This window comes from Benincasa hispida, chromosome 7 (genome assembly GCF_027475165.1).
Source record: "Benincasa hispida cultivar pf3 chromosome 7, pf3_genome.v1.1, whole genome shotgun sequence".
NCBI lineage: Eukaryota > Viridiplantae > Streptophyta > Magnoliopsida > Cucurbitales > Cucurbitaceae > Benincasa > Benincasa hispida.
In genome coordinates this window covers 22,966,341-22,986,755 of record NC_143484.1, presented here as the reverse complement: position 1 = coordinate 22,986,755, position 20,415 = coordinate 22,966,341, and the positions used below count along the sequence as shown (strand labels likewise).

At 35.2% G+C, this 20,415-nt stretch overlaps 1 long non-coding RNA gene across 1 annotated transcript; it reads right to left on the bottom strand.

The window, feature by feature from the left end:
- Positions 1-2,362: 2,362 nt before the first annotated feature.
- LOC120081867 (uncharacterized) lies at positions 2,363-19,605 on the bottom strand. The gene is made up of 6 exons (XR_016530794.1): positions 17,923-19,605; positions 17,804-17,844; positions 17,173-17,222; positions 16,573-16,727; positions 4,298-5,568; positions 2,363-4,197 (listed from the first exon to the last, which is right to left on the bottom strand). It is a non-coding gene; the product is annotated as an uncharacterized LOC120081867 (long non-coding RNA).
- Between the last annotated feature and the right edge of the window lie 810 nt (positions 19,606-20,415).

The window sequence follows — 20,415 nt, the reverse complement described above, 5'->3', positions numbered from 1 at the left end:
CAGTGATAGAAGCTAATACTAATAGCGTGTTATCGATGATAGAAGCTACCCGATAGCACGCTATCGGTAATAGAAGCTACCATTGATAGCACATTATTGGTGATAGAGAACTATCACTAATAGCATGATATCAGTGAGACTTCAATCCTAAGTGAGTTGGGAACTCCTGCCATTGAGGGTGGTCCTTTGATTTGTATGGGTGTGAGTGGCCAAGTCGCCAATTCAAACCTACCATTTTGGGGATTCATCTGATTTGGGGGATGGGAACTCAACTACACAAGATGAAATTCACTCCTTCCTCGAGGTAGGGGTAAGTAGATAAATGACTCCTTTAAGGGCTGATTTCGAGGCTTGAACGATGTGGTGTCACACACCTTCTCTTGGCCCGAGAGGTGTTCACACATAGTTGGACTATATTCTATTGTTCATTAGAGAAATCAGTGGTACTTAAGGAGTGAGATGTAATTACAGGGGCAAAACGGTAAATTGGCCCAGCTGTACTTACGAGCATCTATGAAGGGTCATTGTACTCATGATTGGTTATATCCAATGGACACAGAAATATATTTGTGGTAAGAAGAGTTAAGTTGTTGGTCTTTAATGGAATCACTGACAGTTAACGGATGGTGAATCTCGTGGCTAAAGAGTTTAGTCAGCTATTCACATACCGTTAGAGCTTCGAGCCATAGGTCCATTAGGTCACCTGGGTAGCTTGGATAAAGTCGAGAACCAGTGTTTTGGTTAATTTGAAATGTTCAAATTGACAAGAGGAAGTTCAATTACATATGATATAATTGGACTGGTTAATTATATATGATATAATTGGCTAAATGTATGAGATACATTATTTTGGAGGAAATTAGATATAAATATGATTTATATCAAGTAGAGGAAAAATACTATAGTAGATATATGATATCAAACTATAGAATATAAATATAATATGATTATATTTATTAATTAAATAAATTGATTAATTATTTAATAATTAACCAATTAATCCACGTTCGGACGTGGGAAGATGGGACCATGAAGGTTATGGAAACTGGCGGGTTCGAGTTTTGAAAATAGTTTTCATTTGATGAAATAATTAAGTCGTGCATTCTAATTGCCCGCACCTAAAAAGAATCCGTGAAAGAGCGATCGCGAGAGCCTATACGATAGAAGCTCATTTGTGTAAACGATCGTCTAGTTCACGCATTCTCCAAACGATCGTATACCTCTTTCCTAAACGATCGTTTAGTTTTTCCTAAACGATCGTGTAGCTCTATTATACGATAAGCGTCTCCGCTATACGATAGTAGAGTTCTTCTCGCGTGCGCTTATCGTCTACACGACGTCTTCTCCTCCGTCCTCTACCAAACTCACCAGAGCCCACTCTTTGGGTTTTTTACGCCGAGGATACCCGGGTATCCCTTGTGGTGGTGTTGTCCCTGCGGCCTTGTTCGTGTACGTTCGGATCGTGCAATAACAGTCGATAAACTCGCCGGGTGCTGGTAGATTGGTGGGAAGTTTTTCTGCTGCTTTTTGTTCACACATACGAAAACAGTCTTCCTTTGGTATGAATCTCTTTTTCCTATGTTTTATTGTATTCTGAGGATGCCGCTGACGATTTTAATATGCATAACTATTAGTATAGAATGTATATCGTTTATGTTTCGGTCACTGTGAAATCGGAGCAATCTAAGCCCACTCATGGAACTCTCGGTATGATATCCTTCAACCAGGTACTTGGTCAGAGCGGATTTCGTCAACCAAAATCAAACCAAATAATTTAACCATATTCACTCAAAGTAATGTAGTAGTGGTAGCATAGGTCGAACTCAGGGAGCCCTCGAATTTCTCAATTAAAGTAGTTTCCAGTCCTTAAGTATCCAAATGGCGGTTTCTTTTCAAACTATTTTGTTGGAAAATAAATTTAAATGCATAAAATAAAATTAAAGTGATTAATTTCAATTTGAGAAAGTCTAGCTTGGGTTATGATGTGGGTCGCGCCTCACCACAGGCACTGAATGCTCTGATCTAATAAACTAATTAGCCTAATTTAAATCGATGAATAGCATGTTAATTTAAGTTGGCCTAATTATATTAAAATCTAGGGTAAAGTTAGGTTGCATATCTAACAGAAACAACCTTAATTAAATATTTGGTTGATTCAATCCTAGGTTGGTTAGAACAATACTCGTCTGAATGATTTACAAACTAACCTAACCTATTGATTCTAGTTGATTAACACAAGCTTAAATGGCATATATCAAATGTTAATTAAAAACGATAATTATAAAATTTCCATCTGTCGAAAATATAATCGTAAACATTCAAGAAAAGAATCGAATCTAACAATTACAATGAACTAGTTCGAAAACTCACAAATACATCAAATAGGAAGAAAATTCCCAAAACCCAAGCTAGAAATGATTACCTTAGCCCATAATATTCATGAAAAATGCCAAGGTATTGTTTTGATATGTCATATTGACAAAAAAGAGAAGAAAAGTAGAGAGAAATCGTTTAGAAGTCGGTCGGAATCAGATACAATGTGATACCCTAACCTAATTCGACAAAAGAGATATTTATAATCATCGTCGCAGCATTGCAACGTTGAGGACAACGTTGTAATGCTCCAATCAGAGTGTAGACCTTGAGCATAAGGGTAACATTGTAAGGTTGGGGTGATTTGGGCCAAACACACGCGTGCTCAGTGATTTCCATCAATATCTGTTGCGTAGATACACTTAGTGTAGTGTTTTTATGCTATCCTGATATGCAATTCTATCTTGCAACGTAACGATGCAGCGTAAAGGGACTCTAGCAACGTTGTGGGCAATGAGTTGCTTCTGTCTTTGAACTTAGCTCTACACTGGGTGGAGAGTAGTTACACTAGCTCTAGGGGCATTTTGGTAATTTATCTCTTTTGAAGCTCAGATGCTCAAATTAGCTTCAAATTGTTTCAAATTAACTCCAATTGACTCCAAATGGTCAATTCTACCTCTTGAGTGCCCAATACCTACAAAATCACATAATAAATACATAAAAGCATAGAACAATCCCGAATCAAGTAGAGCTAAATAACACATTTTTTGTACTATCACAACTCCCAACTTAATTCTTGATCGTCCTCGAGTAAGGTAGAATAAAACATAGTCATACAAATGATATGCTCACTCAAATTACATGGTCCATTACTCAAGCCTCAATAGTCTCCTAGGATTTAATTTTCACTCAACAATGAAATCAAATTATGATCAATCAACGAAGCACAATTTAAAATTAGTTCTACACTTATTTATGCAAGGGTGAGTTCAAAGCCCTTCTGGTTAAATCCTAACAGCTTAAAATGGTTTTAAATGGCCCTCAATTTATTTCCCCCCCTACATTGGCTCATTGACCAACTATCAAACACCAAAACAATCAAGACGGTAATATTTCAACTAAGGTCCTAAAATAACTCTAGGGCTCTAAACTTGTATTTATTTTACCTAGGGCCAATACCTTTCACACAAGACTGCATACTCACTCTTCTCTCTCGAGTGTTCTAACTAATCAGAACGAGGTAGTTCTTTCTACCCCTAGTCATGCATAATAGTACAAGTTCATTTTTTTCTCATTTTTATATATTCTTTTCAGTGAAAATATATATCAGTTGATTTAGCAAGCATATAAATCATTTTTTTCCCTTAGTATTGCATTATAACCCATCTTGCAATACACTCTCTAGTCACTGGGCCCTATGGAAGTGACAACAAAATACAGGCTAAGTAATACGATTCTAAGCATGCAAGGTCTAATGTAGGCAGACAAAGAACTTGAGCATGGATGAGAAGTAAGAAAAAAAAATTTAAAATGGCTAAAAATCAATGTTGTTCTATCAAACATCATATCATACAAATTAAAATCACAAGGGAATGCATCATAGACTAGTCATCATAACAAAACACTTAACATGAACAAACATGCATATAAAGCACACAAACAAAATAGCTCGAGTTGAGATGCTCAAGGGCTCCAACCAGAACATAGACATACCCCACCTCCAACTTAAAATCTAACATTTCTCCCAATGTGATAAAGAATTAAAAAAAAAAACAAAATGAAAGGTGAAACATAAAACTTTCCTAAAATTTGGCACATTGGATGACCGTAATATCCTGCTCATCAAAAATATAATCATCTCCATCTTCTGAGGATAACTAAAACCTAAAGATCAAGAAAAATTGAAAGAACTAAGCCCAAAAAAAAAATAAATAGAAAATAAACCTAAACTAAAAAAGCAATAAAAAAAATAAATCTTGGTTGCCTCTAGTTAGCGCAATTGTTTAACGTCGGTATGCTCGACCCGACTCGGCTTCATCAACCATAACCATCATGAACCGCCATATCTCCATCTTCCACTCCCAACTTAGGAGTTTAACCACTATCCTGTAAAATATGAGTACTATAACACATAGGATTTGTGGGGGGAGAAGAATCAATCATTAAATTTTTTTCAACTTTACCTCCCTGATCAATTTATAGAGGTTGTTTGTCCACATTGATGACAACCTTAATTATCTTAAGAAAGGGTCTCTTTCACATAATAGATAAATCAAAAGGAGGTGAAGAAGACATCACATCCAAAACATAAAAATCAGTAGAAAATGTTAGATCATTAACTCTAACCAACATATCTTTTACAAATCCAAATGGCCTAACAATAGAGTGGTCAGCTAACTGTATCGAAATAGCATGTGAGTGCAGGATATGAGACTGAAATTCACAGAAAACATAAGCAGGCATAATATTAATAGCAAACCCTAAATCTGACATGGCATGCTCAAATCTTCTCATGCCTATCTAACAAGGCACAAAAAACATACCTGGGTCTTCCTGCTTAATAGGTAAGTTACATAGGATAACTATTTTCTGTTTGACCATATCTTCTTTCTTTTTCTCTTTAGAAACCTCAACCCAAACCTTCTTGCCCTTTGTTGTAGGCCTCTTTTCTATAGAAGATTGGACAGATTTCACCTTCTTCTTAACTAATCCTCCCTGAGCAACAATCGACTTGCAAGGAAAAAGAGCACAAAGGATATTTAGCTTTTAAATTTAAAAGTGGATCAAATCTTACCCTACATCTTCTTAGCAGGCTAGCAATTTGTCTCTCAACATCATCATTTTTCTCATCACTTACAACCTCAACTAAAACATCATCAAGCATCTTAGGGCCCTATATGTAGCTCATAGCATAAATGACATTGACATTACGCACATTGAGCACTAATTGAGAAGGAGGCTTCCCATACTAAGTGTCCAACCTACTGACCGCATCAGCTAACTAGAAGATTTGGGTAGCCATACTACTCATGTAAGAGGAAAAACTCTACTGGAACTTCTTTTGGTTTTGCTGAATCTGCATGGTAGACTCTGTCGAGCTCTTCACCATATCCTCCAAAGGCATACTCGAACTGCTCTTGCCTTAGTGGCCTTGGTTCCCCAACAATTGTTGTTGTACATTCGATCGCCTTGCTGATTTCTAGCATAATTTACCTCAACAACATGCTTCTGAGGTTGTGTCTTTGCAGAGAAAACCTGTTTCACAAGAATAGATAGTTAAGCAATTTCAGCTTTAAGTCCATTTATCTTCTGTTAAGACATGTTTGACTGAGATGTTTGGATTGATGTCTTAATTCTCCTGGTAGTCTCGTAGTTTATAAACATTTTGTGAACATATTATTATTTATAAAATAAGTGTTATTTTATAAGCATTTACTCAATCCAATAAACTAAGATCTGTGGTTATTTTATGTAACTTAAGCATGTATGTGAGACATACAAATAGATCATACCTTAAGTAATAAACTAAATGGTTTGTAGTATAAGGATAAAGGAGGGATACCTTATTCTGGTGACACTATGGATATGGACCACTTTGTAGATGTTATAAGTAGGGTATCCTATACAAAGAGTTTGTATAAGACCAAACCACAAAATGATTAGTTTCTTTATATAACGTCATTGATAATTGAGACTTACATTTCACTAGGATGACCATAGGTGACATGACCTTAATCTTGAGTGAGTTAGGAACTCCTACTCATAAGGGCGGTCCTTTGATTTGTATGGGTGAGAGTGACAAGATTGCCAACTCAACAAGCCTACCATTTTGGAGATTCGTCTAATTGGAGAGTTGGGAACTCAGCTGTGATCGAGGTGCTTCCAGTCGTTCACTGAGATCGTGTTCTGATCATTGCATTTGATTTCGTTCTGTTGAACAAGTTGCTAAACGTTCGAGAGATACTTGAAGAAGAGTTCTTCAAAAGTATGCATATTTTATCCCTTGTATCTTCATATTAAGTAGCATGCTTGTAATTTTCTTATTTTGCATAATCGTTTCCATTTAGACTATAATTGTTTGTGTTCATTCTCAATGGGATTTGGAACGATCCGCTTCCGCTCACAGGATGTCTATGTTTAGATTTTCTTCAATTGGTATCAAAGCCAGATTGTTCTGATATTCCAAATGTCATTGTTGTATTGAACTTCTTTTAGAGTCATGGTGGGTGTTAAGTTTGTTTCTACGATGTGTTTAAGAGTTAAATGTGTTTATGGATAGTTGATGGATGTTTCAGAATGATAGCCTTTATTTTAAAGCTTTCTCTTGCATTTAAGTGTTAATTTGTAAGGGCCTCTGCATTTTTGGACATAATTAACAAGCAATCGAGTCTGTATTCAAAGTGTTTGAAGTGTCTTGAGTCATTCGTGATGAAGTTTCAAAGAAGCATGGAGATGTTGTTCTCATCAAGGAAGAAGAAGACCAAGCGTTGGTCGTATCGTGTAGCCCAGGCTAAACGATCGTTGAGAATTGACTAAACAGTCGTGTAGAAAAGTTCTACCTGATCATATAGCATTTACTAAACAATCGTATGGCTTATGCTAAACAAACAAGTAAAGTGTTTACTCAATCGATTTACGTTGGCTACTCGATCGTGTAAACGATGGGGGTAAACGATCGCATAGAGTATATGATACTCGTTGCATGGTAGGCGCGCACTAAACAATCGTGTAGTCCAACATGCTTCATCACATAGTCATAACTACTCGATCACCCTGTATACGATACTTGATGCTTGCTCTGCGATTGTTTAGACAATCATGCTTCATCACATAATTTTCGTCTACTTGACCGTTTAGGCATGCATCACTCAGTGCACTACACGATCGAGTGACCTTCATGCTTCATCGCATAGTCAATGGTACTCGATCGTTGCTACACGATCGTGGTTACTCGACCAACTTTATTAGACGATCATAAGAAAAAGTTACATGATCAGTGAAACGAGGATTCATCCGGGCGATTCAAGACCCGGTTCACTTGTTTGAATTGCTTGACTCGATGGTTCAATATAATAGTTAGTTTTTTTTTTTTTTTTGGATTTTGAGGCATATTATCCCGATCCATCATTTTTTTTTAAATGTACCTAAGATGTATGTTTGTTTATATGCCATAATATATGACATATAGATTTAAAACTCACCTTAGGTTATGTATTTATTCATGCATCATGTATTATAAGTTTTATAATATGGTGGGTTACATGATTAAATTACAAGAAAGCATGTTCATGCATCATATAATATAAGTGTTATATTTATGCATGCAATAAGCATATTCATACATCATCTTTATATTATAAGTGTTATATTATAAAGATGTATGAGAGCATGTATGCTTGGTTCACTACTTTATTATATAAGAGTTATATAAAAGTAGTAATGAATGAACAATGCATGGAGCATGACACTTAGGCTTATTTATAAGAGTTGTGAATGCCTTATGAATGTGTTGCTTCGCATTGTGGATGGTTTTAGTTGCTTCCTTTTATAAGAGTTATAATGGAAATTAGAACTAAAATCAATAACCAAGAGTTGCATGCAAACTTAGGTAAAATCATGTTTTAAAAGGGTTTTAAAATTTGATTGAGATAGACCTAAGTTCACGGTTCTAATGAGATTACAAACCTAAGTTTAATCTTTTAAATCGATTTAATAGGACTAAATTGATTTCCATAAAAGAATAAATTTGTAATAAATCTATCTATAAGGGATCTTTTGTTTAAGGCGGGTTCTGGCTAGGCTAGGGTATTTAAGCTGATGGAAATGGAACACCTCTACGTGGGAACCTACCTGGAAAGGTGAATTAGATAGATTTGCTGCAAGCATGCAACAGTTATCAAAGAGTTCATTAAATTGTTTAATGAATGATGATCAAAAGTTGTTTAACTTTCCAAAGTAAGAGTTACTTTTTGGCAAATCTAAATAGTCACTTATTTAAAATAATTCATCGTGTTTTTTTTAAGTAAACTAAACCTTATGTTCTTAAAATACTCAGTGGGAGGAAAAGATATATATGATATATTAATTCTACTCACATTTCTCCCTAAATGTTTACACCGTGAGATTCATGCTTGGCCTTGTGGTGCCCTGGGAGCATCCCCCTTCAGATGGTATTTGCATAGGTCAATATCAAGGTGAACGGAGAGAGTATTTATAGTAAGTGGATGAAAGATGTGTGTCAACATGTTCTGCGGTCTTCTTCATTGGTTTGTACTGTGAGATCTTCTTGCACGGCCTCGTGGCACCCTAGGAGCGTCCCCTTTCGAATGATTTGTAAGGTTGGACAATATCAAGGTGAACTCCATAAATGGATAGGGTCACTTTAGTTTTTTCCCCAATCGGATTTTTTCCCTTTGGATTGACTGCTTGGGGCGGAACGCTGGGATCTAAAATGAAGGGTCACACTTACGAGAAATTGTTAAGCAAGTTAATGATTTCTTGACCAAATCAATGATGGTTAATCGTTATAGGAACAACAATTGTTTTGGTGTAATGATTGATTGAGAATGTCTCAATTCAGAGGAAAGATAAATTGACTACCCTTCGGTGGCTTTTGTCCTATACCACTGAAATGTCATTGCAAAACTAGATATCATACAGGGTTCTGGATTTCAAGAGTATTTGCTAAAATCTAGTGTAGATCAATATGTTTATTTTTCAGCAACATGTCATTGCATGATTTTTCGTTAGTTTCCTTTTCAAATTTGACCGATTATATACATTGGAAAGAGTCTATTAAAACATATTTCTTGGTAAACGACCTCGACTTTGTCATAGTTTAGGAATGTCCTCAAGTCCCGACCCCTGATGGACTGCAAAATGTTCGTAATGAATATGAGGTATGGGAAGGCTAATTCGTTGGCCCGACTTCACATTTTGGCTAGCATACCTGATGCATTGGCTAAAAGGATCGAGAACATTATCATTGCATGAGATCATGGACTCGTTGAAAGAATTATTTGAACGTCAGTTCTCAATTTTTGAGCAAAATGGGAGTTCCAAAGATATTCTCCAGTCTTTCTTAAATGTCAAAAGACTTAAAGAGAAGGCAATTGTTGCTGATTCTGATGAAGTTCATCGACGAGAATTGTTCTCTGAAATGGAACTTGGAGCTTATATAGATTTTGATACTGATCCCACTACTCTCCAAAAGAGGAAGAAGTCTAAAGACAGTAAATGTGATTTATTTGTCTTGGAGACGTGTTTGGTAGAGAATGTTGATTCTGCCTGGATACTTGATTCAGGTGCTACCAACCATGTTCTTCCCATCAAGGATTTAGTTCCTGGAAAAAGATGGAAGATGAAGAGATGACTCTTTGAGTCGGTATTGGTTAGGTTGTTTTAGTTGTTGTTGTAGACAGACTTAAGTTATTTTTGGACAAGAAAGGTTATCTGTTACTGGATAATGTTTATGTAGTTTCTCATATCAAGAGAAATTTAATTTCAGTTTCTTGTCTGATTGAACAAGGTTATTCCATCTTCTTTTCTGAGAATAAAATGTTTATTTTTAAGAATGGTATGGAGATTGGTTTTGTTTCAATAGAAAATACCTTGTATGTACTAAGGTCGTTAATCATAAAAGCCTTGCTTAATACTGAAATGTTCAAAATAGCAACAACGACAAAAAGACCAAAGGTTTCTCCTAAGAAAAACGCCCAACTTTGGCATCTAAGGTTAGGTCATATCAACCTCAATAGGCTTGAGAAGTTGATGAAATGTGGACTTTTAAATGGTCTAAAAGAAAATTCTTTGCCGGTATGTGAATCATTCCTTGAAGGCAAAATGACCAAACGACCTTTTACTGGAAAAGGTTATAAAGCTAAAGAAACCTTGAAGCTTATACATTCAGACCTTTGTGGTCCGATGAGTGTTAGAGCTCGAGGTGGGTATGAATATTTCATCTCTTTCATAGATGATTATTCAAGATATGGCTATCTATACCTAATGCAACCTAAGTCTGACGCTCTTGAAAAGTTCAAGGAGTATAAGGCTGAAGTTGAAAACTTGTTAGGTAAGAAGATAAAAACACTACGATCTGATCATGGTGGAGAGTATATGGACTTAGAATTCCATAACTATATGATAGAACATGAAATCACGTCCCAACTCTCGACCCCAGGTACACCTCAGAAAAATGGTGTATCAAAAAAGAGAAACAGAACCCTGTTGGACATGATTCGGTCTATGATGAGTTATGCTCATCTTCCAGACTCGTTTTGGGGATTTGTAATGGAGACTGCAGATTATATTTTGAACAATGTTCTCTCAAAGAGTGTTTCTGAAACACCTTTTAAGTTATGGAGAGGCCATAAAGGTAGTTTACGCCACTTCAGGAATTGGGGATATCCAGCCCATGTGCTAGTGGCTAACCCTAAAAAGTTGCAATAGTGTGCGAAAGTTTGCCTATTTGTAGGCTACCCTAAGAAAACGAGGGGTGGATACTTCTATGATCCAAGTAAGAACAAGGTGTTTGCGTCGACAAATTCTATCTTCTTAGAAGAAGACTACATCAGGGATCATAAACTATGAAGTAAGCTTGTTTTAAATGAGATTTCTAATTAAACTACTGAGAGTTCAGCAAGAGTTGTTGAATAGACTGATAGATCAACAAGAGTTGTTGATGTCGGTTCATCTAGTCAACCATCTCAAGAGTTGAGACTGCCTCGATGTAGTGAGAGGGTTATGAACCCATAAAAATGCTACATGGGTTTGACTGAAGCCCAAAACATCATATCTGATGATGGCGTTGAGAATTCATTGTCTTATAGGCAAGCAATGGAGGATGTTAACAAAGATGAGTGGATTAAAGCCATGAATCAGGAAATGGAGTCTATGTACTTCAATTCCGTCTAGGAACTTGTGGATCATCCTGATGGGGGTAAGACCTATAGGTTGTAAGTGGATCTACAAGAGAAAAAGAGTTGTAGATGGAAAGGTGCAAACATTTAAAGCTAGACTCGTGGCAAAGGGTTATACCCAGGTCGAGGAAGTGGATTATGAGGAAACTTTCTCACTTGTTATCATGTTGAAGTCTCTTAGGATTCTTCTGTCCGTAGCCACATTTTATGATTATGAGATATGGAAAATGGATGTCAAGACTGCCTTTCTGAATGGTAATCTTGAGAAAACCATCTACATGGCTCAACCAGAGGGATTCATTGATCCAGATCAAGAGCAAAAGGTTTGCAAGCTTAATAGGTCCATTTATGGGTTGAAACAAGCATCTAGATCTTGGAACATTAGATTTGATGGTGTGATCAAATCATTTGGCTTTGACTAGAATGTTGATGAGCCTTGTGTTTACAAGAAAATCATCAACAACTCAGTAGCTTTCCTAGTGCTGTATTTGGATGATATCCTACTCATTAGGAATGATATAGGTTTTCTGACTGACATTAAGAAATGGCTAGTCACCCAATTCCAAATGAAAGATTTGGGAGCGGCGTAGTTTTTTCTAGGGATACAGATCATAAAGGATCGTAAGAACAAAAGGTTGGCCTTGTCTCAGGCATCGTACATTGACAAGATGTTGATCAGGTACTCGATATAGAATTCCAAGAGGGGTTTATTACCTTTTAGGCATGAAATTATTTTGTCTAATGAACAGTGTCCTAAGACACCTCAAGAGGTTGAGGAAATGAGACAGATTCCCTATGCATCAGCTATTGGTAGCCTCATGTATGCAATGTTATGTACTAGACCTGACATTTGCTATGCAGTAGGGATTGTCAGTCGATATCAGTCCAATCCAGGATTAGACCACTGGACGACGGTCAAAACGATCCTCAAGTATCTTCGGAGAATGAGGGACTATATGCTCGTATATGGAGATAAAGATTTGATCCTTACAGGATACACATACTCTGACTTTCAGACTGATAGAGATTCTCTCGACATCAGAGTCAGTGTTCACTCTGAATGGAGGGGCTGTAGTTTGCCGAAGCATCAAGTAGGGATACATCGCGGACTCCACTATAGAAGCCGAATATGTAGCCGTTTGTGAAACTGCTAAAGAGGTTGTTTGGATTAAGAAGTTCCTTATCGATTTGGAAGTTGTTCCAAACATGTCTTTGTCGATCACTCTCTATTGTGATAACAACGGGGTTTTGGCAAATTCTAAGGAATCTCGGAGTCACCGAAGAGGCAAGCACATAAAACGGAAATATCATTTATTCAAGGAGATTGTGCATCATGGTGATGTGATAGCCACAAAGATCGCGTTGAAGCACAACATTGCTGATCCTGTCTAGGGCAAGTGGGAGATGATACTGGGGTATAGAGTATGCCCTTATTTATTGTATATTATACTATTTTTGTATCGTATATTAGAATTGGATCATGCCTTAAGTAATAACCTAAATGGTATGTAGTATAAGGATAAAGGAGGGATACCTTATCCTTGTGACATTATGGATACGACCCGCTTTGTAGATGTTACAAGTGTTGTAAAGTACTACAAATGGTCTGATCCTGACCATTCATATGGAGACATGAGAGCGGATGTATCCTATACAAAGAGTTTGTATAAGATCGGACTACGAAATGATTAGTCTCTTTATATAACGCCATTAATAATTGAGACTTACATTTCACTAGGATGACCATAAGGGACATGACCTTAATCCTGAGTGAGTTAGGAACTCCTGCTCATGAGGGCGGTCCTTTGATTTCTATGGGTGAGAGTGGCTAGATTGCCAACTCAGCAAGCCTACCATTTTGAGGATTCGTTTGATTGGGGAATTGGAAACTTAGCTACACAAGACGGAGTTCACTTCTTCCCCAAAGGGTAAGTAGATAAATTGCTCCCTTAAGGGCTGATTTCAGGTCTTGAACATAGTGGCCACTCCCTCTCTTTGGAAGAGAGGACTCAGTCATAGTAAGACTATGACTTATTGTTCATTAGAGGAATCAGTGGTACTTAAGGAGTTAGATGTAACTACAGGGGAAAAATGGTAAATTGGCCCATTGTACTTACGAACGATTTGCGAAAGGTCATCACACTATTGATCAGTTATATCCAATGGACACAAAAATATATCTGTATTGCGAAAAGTACAACTATCAGTCTTTAGTGAAGTGACCAACAGTTAATGGATGGTGAATCTCGTGATTAAAGAGTTTAGTTAATTATTCACATACCGTTGGAGCTTCAAGCTACAGATCCATAAGGTCCCCTTGGTAGCTCAATTGGTTCAAGTTGGGAATCAGATTTTGGGTTAATTTAAAGTGTTCAAATTAACAAGAGGAAGTTTAATTATATGTGATATAATTAAATTAATTCAATTATATGTGATATAATTTATATGATGTATTAGATACAATAATTGAAGGAATTAATATAAATATGATTTATATTAAATATCATAACATAGAAAAAGAACTATGGTTTATATGTTTCATATGATGAAATATTAAAATTATAGTTTATAAATATAATATGATAAGTTGGCTATCATGTTTATTTATAATATATTAATTATATGATAATGAATTCTTTTTCTTTAATAATCGATTAAATGGGAGGTTATTGGAAGTTATGGTAACTGTGAGATAAAAGAAAAATTGTTTTCAAAATCAGTTAGTTGATTTTTCACTCGCATTAATCTCACAAAAAGGCTATTGAGTAAATGGGCTTTACTAAACGACAGCATAGAGAGCATACACAATCGAGTTGACTATACGATAGTTACTCATTTACTTGTTGCTAAACATCGAGTAGTAAAGTCTATACGATAGGCTTCCTTTTACTAAACGATTGAGTAGTCGTCTATACGATAGACAGCATTCATCTCTCATTTACTCGATCATCTACCTCCTGCTTTCCTCAATCCAAAATCATACAGAGCCCACAACTCCTGGATTCTCACATCGAGAATACCAAGGTAACATTTGTGGTAGTGTTCTAATTCCGTTCGAGGATCAGGTTGAACTCAATTGTGATCGAGGTACTTTCCGTCGTTCATTGAGATCGTGTTCTGATCGTTGCATTCAAGTTCGTGTTGTTGAACGTGTTGCTGAACGTTCGAGGGATACTTGAAGAAAAGTTCTTCAAATGTATGCATACTCTATCCCTTGTATCTTTATATTAAGTAGCATGCTTGTAATTTTCTTATTATGCATAATTGTTTATGTTTAGACTGTAATTGTTTGTGTTCATTCTTAATGAGATTTGGAACGATTCGCTTTCGCTGACAGGATGTCTATGTTTAGATTTCTTTCATGAGAGATGTGATCTCTGGTTCCAAACTGTTGGTTATCTTCAGCCATGGTGGAAGTCAGCTCCATAGCTTGAAAATGGATTTTATCTCTCCTACTTAAGGGGCTAACTCTGATCTAATGTTCAATTCCACCAAATCTAATCGAGTATTTATTCCATCTTTTGTTTTACCAGGAATACCAAGCAATGTGCCAATAAGATTTGCACATACATTCTTTTCAATGTGCATCACGTCTAAACAATGTTGCACGTCAAGATACTTCCAATATTCTAACTCGAAAAGAATAGATTTTTTCTTCCAATAAGTTGAAGTGTTATCTCCACTGTTCTTTTCTTTGATACTTTTCTTACCAAATGAATATTGATACTTACTTGTTTCTACAAGAATTTCTTCCCCACTCAATGGTTCTGGACCAAATTCTAATTCTTGTGCACCATTAAAAGCTTTCTTTTGTTTCCTATATGGATGATGGCGGGGTAGAAACTTGCGATGCCCGAGATATGCCATCCTCTTCCCTTTTGGTAAATAAATGGATGAAGTATTCTCTCCACAAATTGGACATGCATGATATCCTTTAACCGTACAAACACACAAGTTACCATACGCAAAAAAATCATTAATGGTCCATAATAAAATGACATTAAGTATGAAACGTTGTTCTTCATATGCATCGTAACATTCTACCCCATCTTTCCAAAGTTTTTTCAAGTCATCTACTAACAGAGCTAAATAAACATCTATGTCATTTCCGGTTGTTTAGGACCAGATATTAGTGCAGTCAACATAAAAAATTTTCGCATCATGAACAACCATGGAGATAGATTGTACGTCACTAACATCATTGGCCAACAACTATATCTACTACTCAAATCTCCATATGGATTTATCCCATCTGTCAAAAGAGCAAGACGAAGATTTCTAGGTTCTGACCCAAACTCCCACAAATTGTCTATTTTTTTCCACGATAAGGCATCTTTGGGATGTTTTAATAAACCATCTGTTTCTTTTTTTTTAGCATGCCATGTCAATAAACTTGTTGTCTCTTTACTTCGAAACATTCTTTCAAATCTTGGAATTGGGGGGAAATACCATATGACTTTTGCTGGGATATTCTTAGCCTTTTCGTTTAAATTTTTTTTAAGCTTCCATCTTGACGTACCACAAATGGGGCATAAATTTGCATTAGAGAGTTCTTTTCTAAACAAGCAACAATCATTTCTACATGCATGAATCTTCTCGTACTTCATTCCAAGAGTATCCAACATCTTTTTTTCTTCATAATTAGAAGTTGGAATTTCATTAGGACTAGGTAATATGACATGAATTAATTCCAACAACTCAGTGAAACTCTTATCGCTCCATCCAAATTTAGCTTTTAAATTATATAACTTTACCAATGTAGATATTTTGGAAAAAATTTTACAATTTGGGTAGGTTTCTTCGCATCATCTAATAATTTTTCAAAATTATCGGATTTTCCACTAAAATAGTTATTATATGCAGCCTCAAACATTCCAATTGTGTCATCAACATCAACATCATCCTCATCAGCTTTGTCTCTTTCACTAGTAGACACATTTTCATTGTTCCTCTTAATCAGTAATGATTCACCATGAAAAATTCATGTCTGATAACTTTGATCTATACCATTAAAAAATAAGTGTTCTTTTATTTTGTTCACATCTAGAGTCTTTGTATTAGCACACTTCAAACATGGACAACTCATGACGTTTGATATATTTGAATGTTGTAAACCATTTTTAATAAACATCTCGACCCCTAAACCATACTCAGCTGAAATTCTATTCATTTTCATCCATGACTTATCCATGATTGTAAAATATGCAACTTAATCTACAAAAAAAAAAAAAAAACAATAACAAGGGAAAATTTAAAAGCATAAAATTATGATTGAAAAATATGCAACTTCAACAAATTTAGAACAACTAGACTTTTAATATAAGCATCTTATAAATATTACCTTGTCCTTGTTATTAATGTTGTTATGAAGTCCTTTTTGTGTTGGGTGCACCTTCTCCACTTGTCAACCTTCTTAAAACACGTCCAATACAATCTTCCTATCTTCCTTCCAAATTCCCAAGAATCAAAATTTAGCCTTACACGTCAAAATTGAACCTAACAAATGAAGAACTTCACTCAAAATCAAGTATTGAATCAAAATAAATATCAATCCAAACAAATATCACAATAAACTATGTCCTTAGACTGTGTTTCGTATGAGTCAATATCAAGGACTCAGTTCCTATCGACAAAAAAAAAGTTAAAAAACAAAAACTCAGCAAAGTTCAAAATTCCATCAATCCAAACAAATATCACAATAAACTGTGTCCTTAGAGTTGACTCTTTCTATAAATACTTCAAGAAAAGCTAACAATGAATACAAAACAACGATAACTAGCATGAGAAGCAACATGATGTCGTCCCCAAACATCACAATGTATTAGTTCAAAAACATAAGCAACAACATGTTTATTTGATGCAAAAGACAAATGCTTTTGGTCTAGCCTGTGGGCATACATCACAAGTAGTTGGCAAATATGAAACATTGTCCAAAACATACCATCCATGAGATAAGCTAGCCTTGCCATTTGTGGTCAAAGACGACTTGTCCTAAAGAACACAATTGTTACCATCAAATTTAATAGTAATAGTAATTGTTGTGTTAATGCACTAATGAAGCTGAGATTGAAAGAAAAAGCAGGAATAAAACATCAGTCAAGACAATATATGTAATGAGACAAACATCCCCAACACAATCCACATGACATGAGTACCATTAGGCAAAGAAATAGAAACCCCAACAAAATCCACCTGAGATTGAAACCACCGGACGGAGACCGACGGAGACTAATTCAAAAACAATCAAACGGATTCAATAAAATCCATTCAACATTCATATCCATTCAGAAACAATCAAACAGATTCAATAAAATCCAACAAGATCCATTCAACATTCATATCCATTCAGAAACAGTCAAACAAATTCAACAAAATCCAACAAGATCTAAATGCAAACAAGAAAAAAACAAAAATAATAAAGCTGAAAATGAGATTGATGAAATTTCTTTTTGAAAAAAAAAGAATGGTAACTTTCAGGTGGTGTGAAATGCAATCAAGAGAGAAAACAAAATGCAATCAGAAAATTATGGGATGCAATTAGTTTGTGAGCAGATATTTGACAGAGGATATACCTGCGATGGAGAAGCTTGGATGATGACGACAGAGGATATACCTGTGTTTATAAACATAATCAAATGACAGAGGAAGACAACCCCACCTGAAGGCAAATGAAAATGTTGTTCAAATATACCTGCGATGGAGAAGCTTGGATGACGAGCTCGTTTCCGATGATCGCCCGATGACCGCCCGATGAAGACAACCCCACCTGAAGGCAAACGGCCGACCAGCAACTACTGAGAGAGGAAATTTTAGGGCACTACGAGGGAGCTTCGACGGCTTCGACGGCATTGCAGTACATTTGGTAAAGTGAGAGAGCTGAGAGATGAAAGTTAGGGCACACGCGAGAGGGAAATCAAAATTTAATTTTGATAAATTTTTTTAAAATAAATAATGGGTGGCCATCAATGTCGGTTTTAAACTGACATTGTAGGCCATCTTCAATGTCGGTTTACAACCGACATTGAAGATCCGTTTTTTTCAACCGACATAATACATCCAATAATGTTATTTTCAACCGACATTGAAGCCTGAATTTCTTCTAGTGAATATTGCTTTTCTCCTGCTACAGTAATCCCTCATAAAAGTAGTGAATCAGAAGGTGATCTAAGATTTTAGGATTTTGTTCACAACAATAATTTATGTTAACCGTATCGAATGCAACAATAAGGCTACGTCTTGGTTGAGGTCATTAGTACCCAAGGGAACATGTATAGCAAAATTTATATGATGAACAAAATTTAATCAAGAAAGAAACCAAATGTAGCCAGAAAATATTTTGAGAGATGGCTGTTGTGAAAAGATAAATGATAATGAAAAGAGGGATTCAAACATATGTGTACCCATTGGAGAATGTTACCTTTCATGCTACTGTAATTTTGACTCAAACTTAAAACTGGTGGACCATTTTCAACACCTATTCAATCTTCTATGAAGTACCTTTAGAAAACTAAACTATTAAACTTATATGTCTAAGGTTAATGTAAACTTAGATAAATAAAACATGATCAAAGATCCTAAAGGTTTTCACTATATTACTTTTATGAAAACTAAGTCGTATATAACCCTTTCAGTATTAAACCCAACTTTTGTTTACCAATCTAAGTGATTAGTCTAACTTAATAATGAAAATAAACTCAACAATAGCAAATAATGTTATGAAAATTAGCAAAGTTAATTTTTGGGCATGGAAGGCTTATTATCCTCCCTTGGGGCACTTACGTATTTAAATCTCAAAGGAGGATTTAGCCCATATTGAAACAAACTAAAACAACAAATAGGTTGAAAAACATGATAAAAAGTAAACACAAAATAAAGATGGAGAATAATGAAAGAACTTAAAACAAAATAAAGATGGAGAATAATGGAAGAACTTATATAAAATTAAGCTAATGTGAAAGAGTACAAAACTTGAATGAAAATAAAAACTGAAAACTAAAAACAGTGCTGTAATGTAGAGTAAAACAATGCAGAAAATTGGAAATTACAACGTATACTAGCCAAAACCCAAGAAGTGTTTACTGCAATCCTTCCTCAATCAATCCAACTCAACCTTTGTCAAGGAGAGTTAGGTCTTAACACCCTAAAATTTTCGATAAAGATGGACAGAATAAGAAAGCAATAAGAACTCTTGAGTATGATAGAATTACAAAGAACAAAAAATGCTTGAATCGTGAATAATAAAAGAATGCTTGGTGAAGAAATGTGTAACTTGTCTCGAATCTTTGAAGTTCATGCCCTATTTATGGCCTCCATATGTCAAGGTTTCTTCGAGATCTTTTGCGCCACGAAATTACTGAGAATCGGGGTTGTCATCATGGATTTCGCAACTTAGCGAGATTTTAATTCTATCATGGAATAGAGAAGTGCATTATATAAAAGTTTTCTAACTCTACCAACTTCTTTGAGTCTATAATATGAGATTTTCTCTTTAATAATAAACTGGCCTCTTCTTTTGCTCGTGAACAAAAATAACACATTATTACTAAACTATATAAACCTTTGTGTCGATTTTTCTACTTTTTACATTCTCTGTGTTTCTTTGATTGTTGATTTTTTAACAAATCAGAATTGTAATTTTGCAATTGCTATCTCTAACCTTCACAAAAACTTGGAAAATATAAGAAAAAAAACTCCCAAAATCAAGATCACAAATATTTATTTTTTAATACACAAATTCTTTCGAGCTTTTTTTAAATATAGAAAATGAATCAAAATATTTACAAAATATAGCAAAATTTTATAACTATCAATGATAGATGCTTATAAACACGGATAGACTTCTATAAGTGTCTATGTCACTAATAGACACTGATAGAAGTCTATCAGTGTCTATCAACATCTATCATTGATAGTTCTAAAATTTTGTTATATCTTGTAAATATTTTCAACAGTTTTATCATTTGAAATAATTTCCCAATTCTTTCCAATTTTCCAAGATTCATTCCTAAATTAACCTATCCACAAGGTTATAAACATCCGGTCTTTTTAAAAACACTTTTTGAACATTCTTAAAATTTTTTTGTTTCTTTTTTTAGTACAACTGATCATAGAGTTTGCACTTCTAACTTTACATAATAAAATATTAATTTTGATCATAGAGTTTGCACTTCTAACTTTACATAAT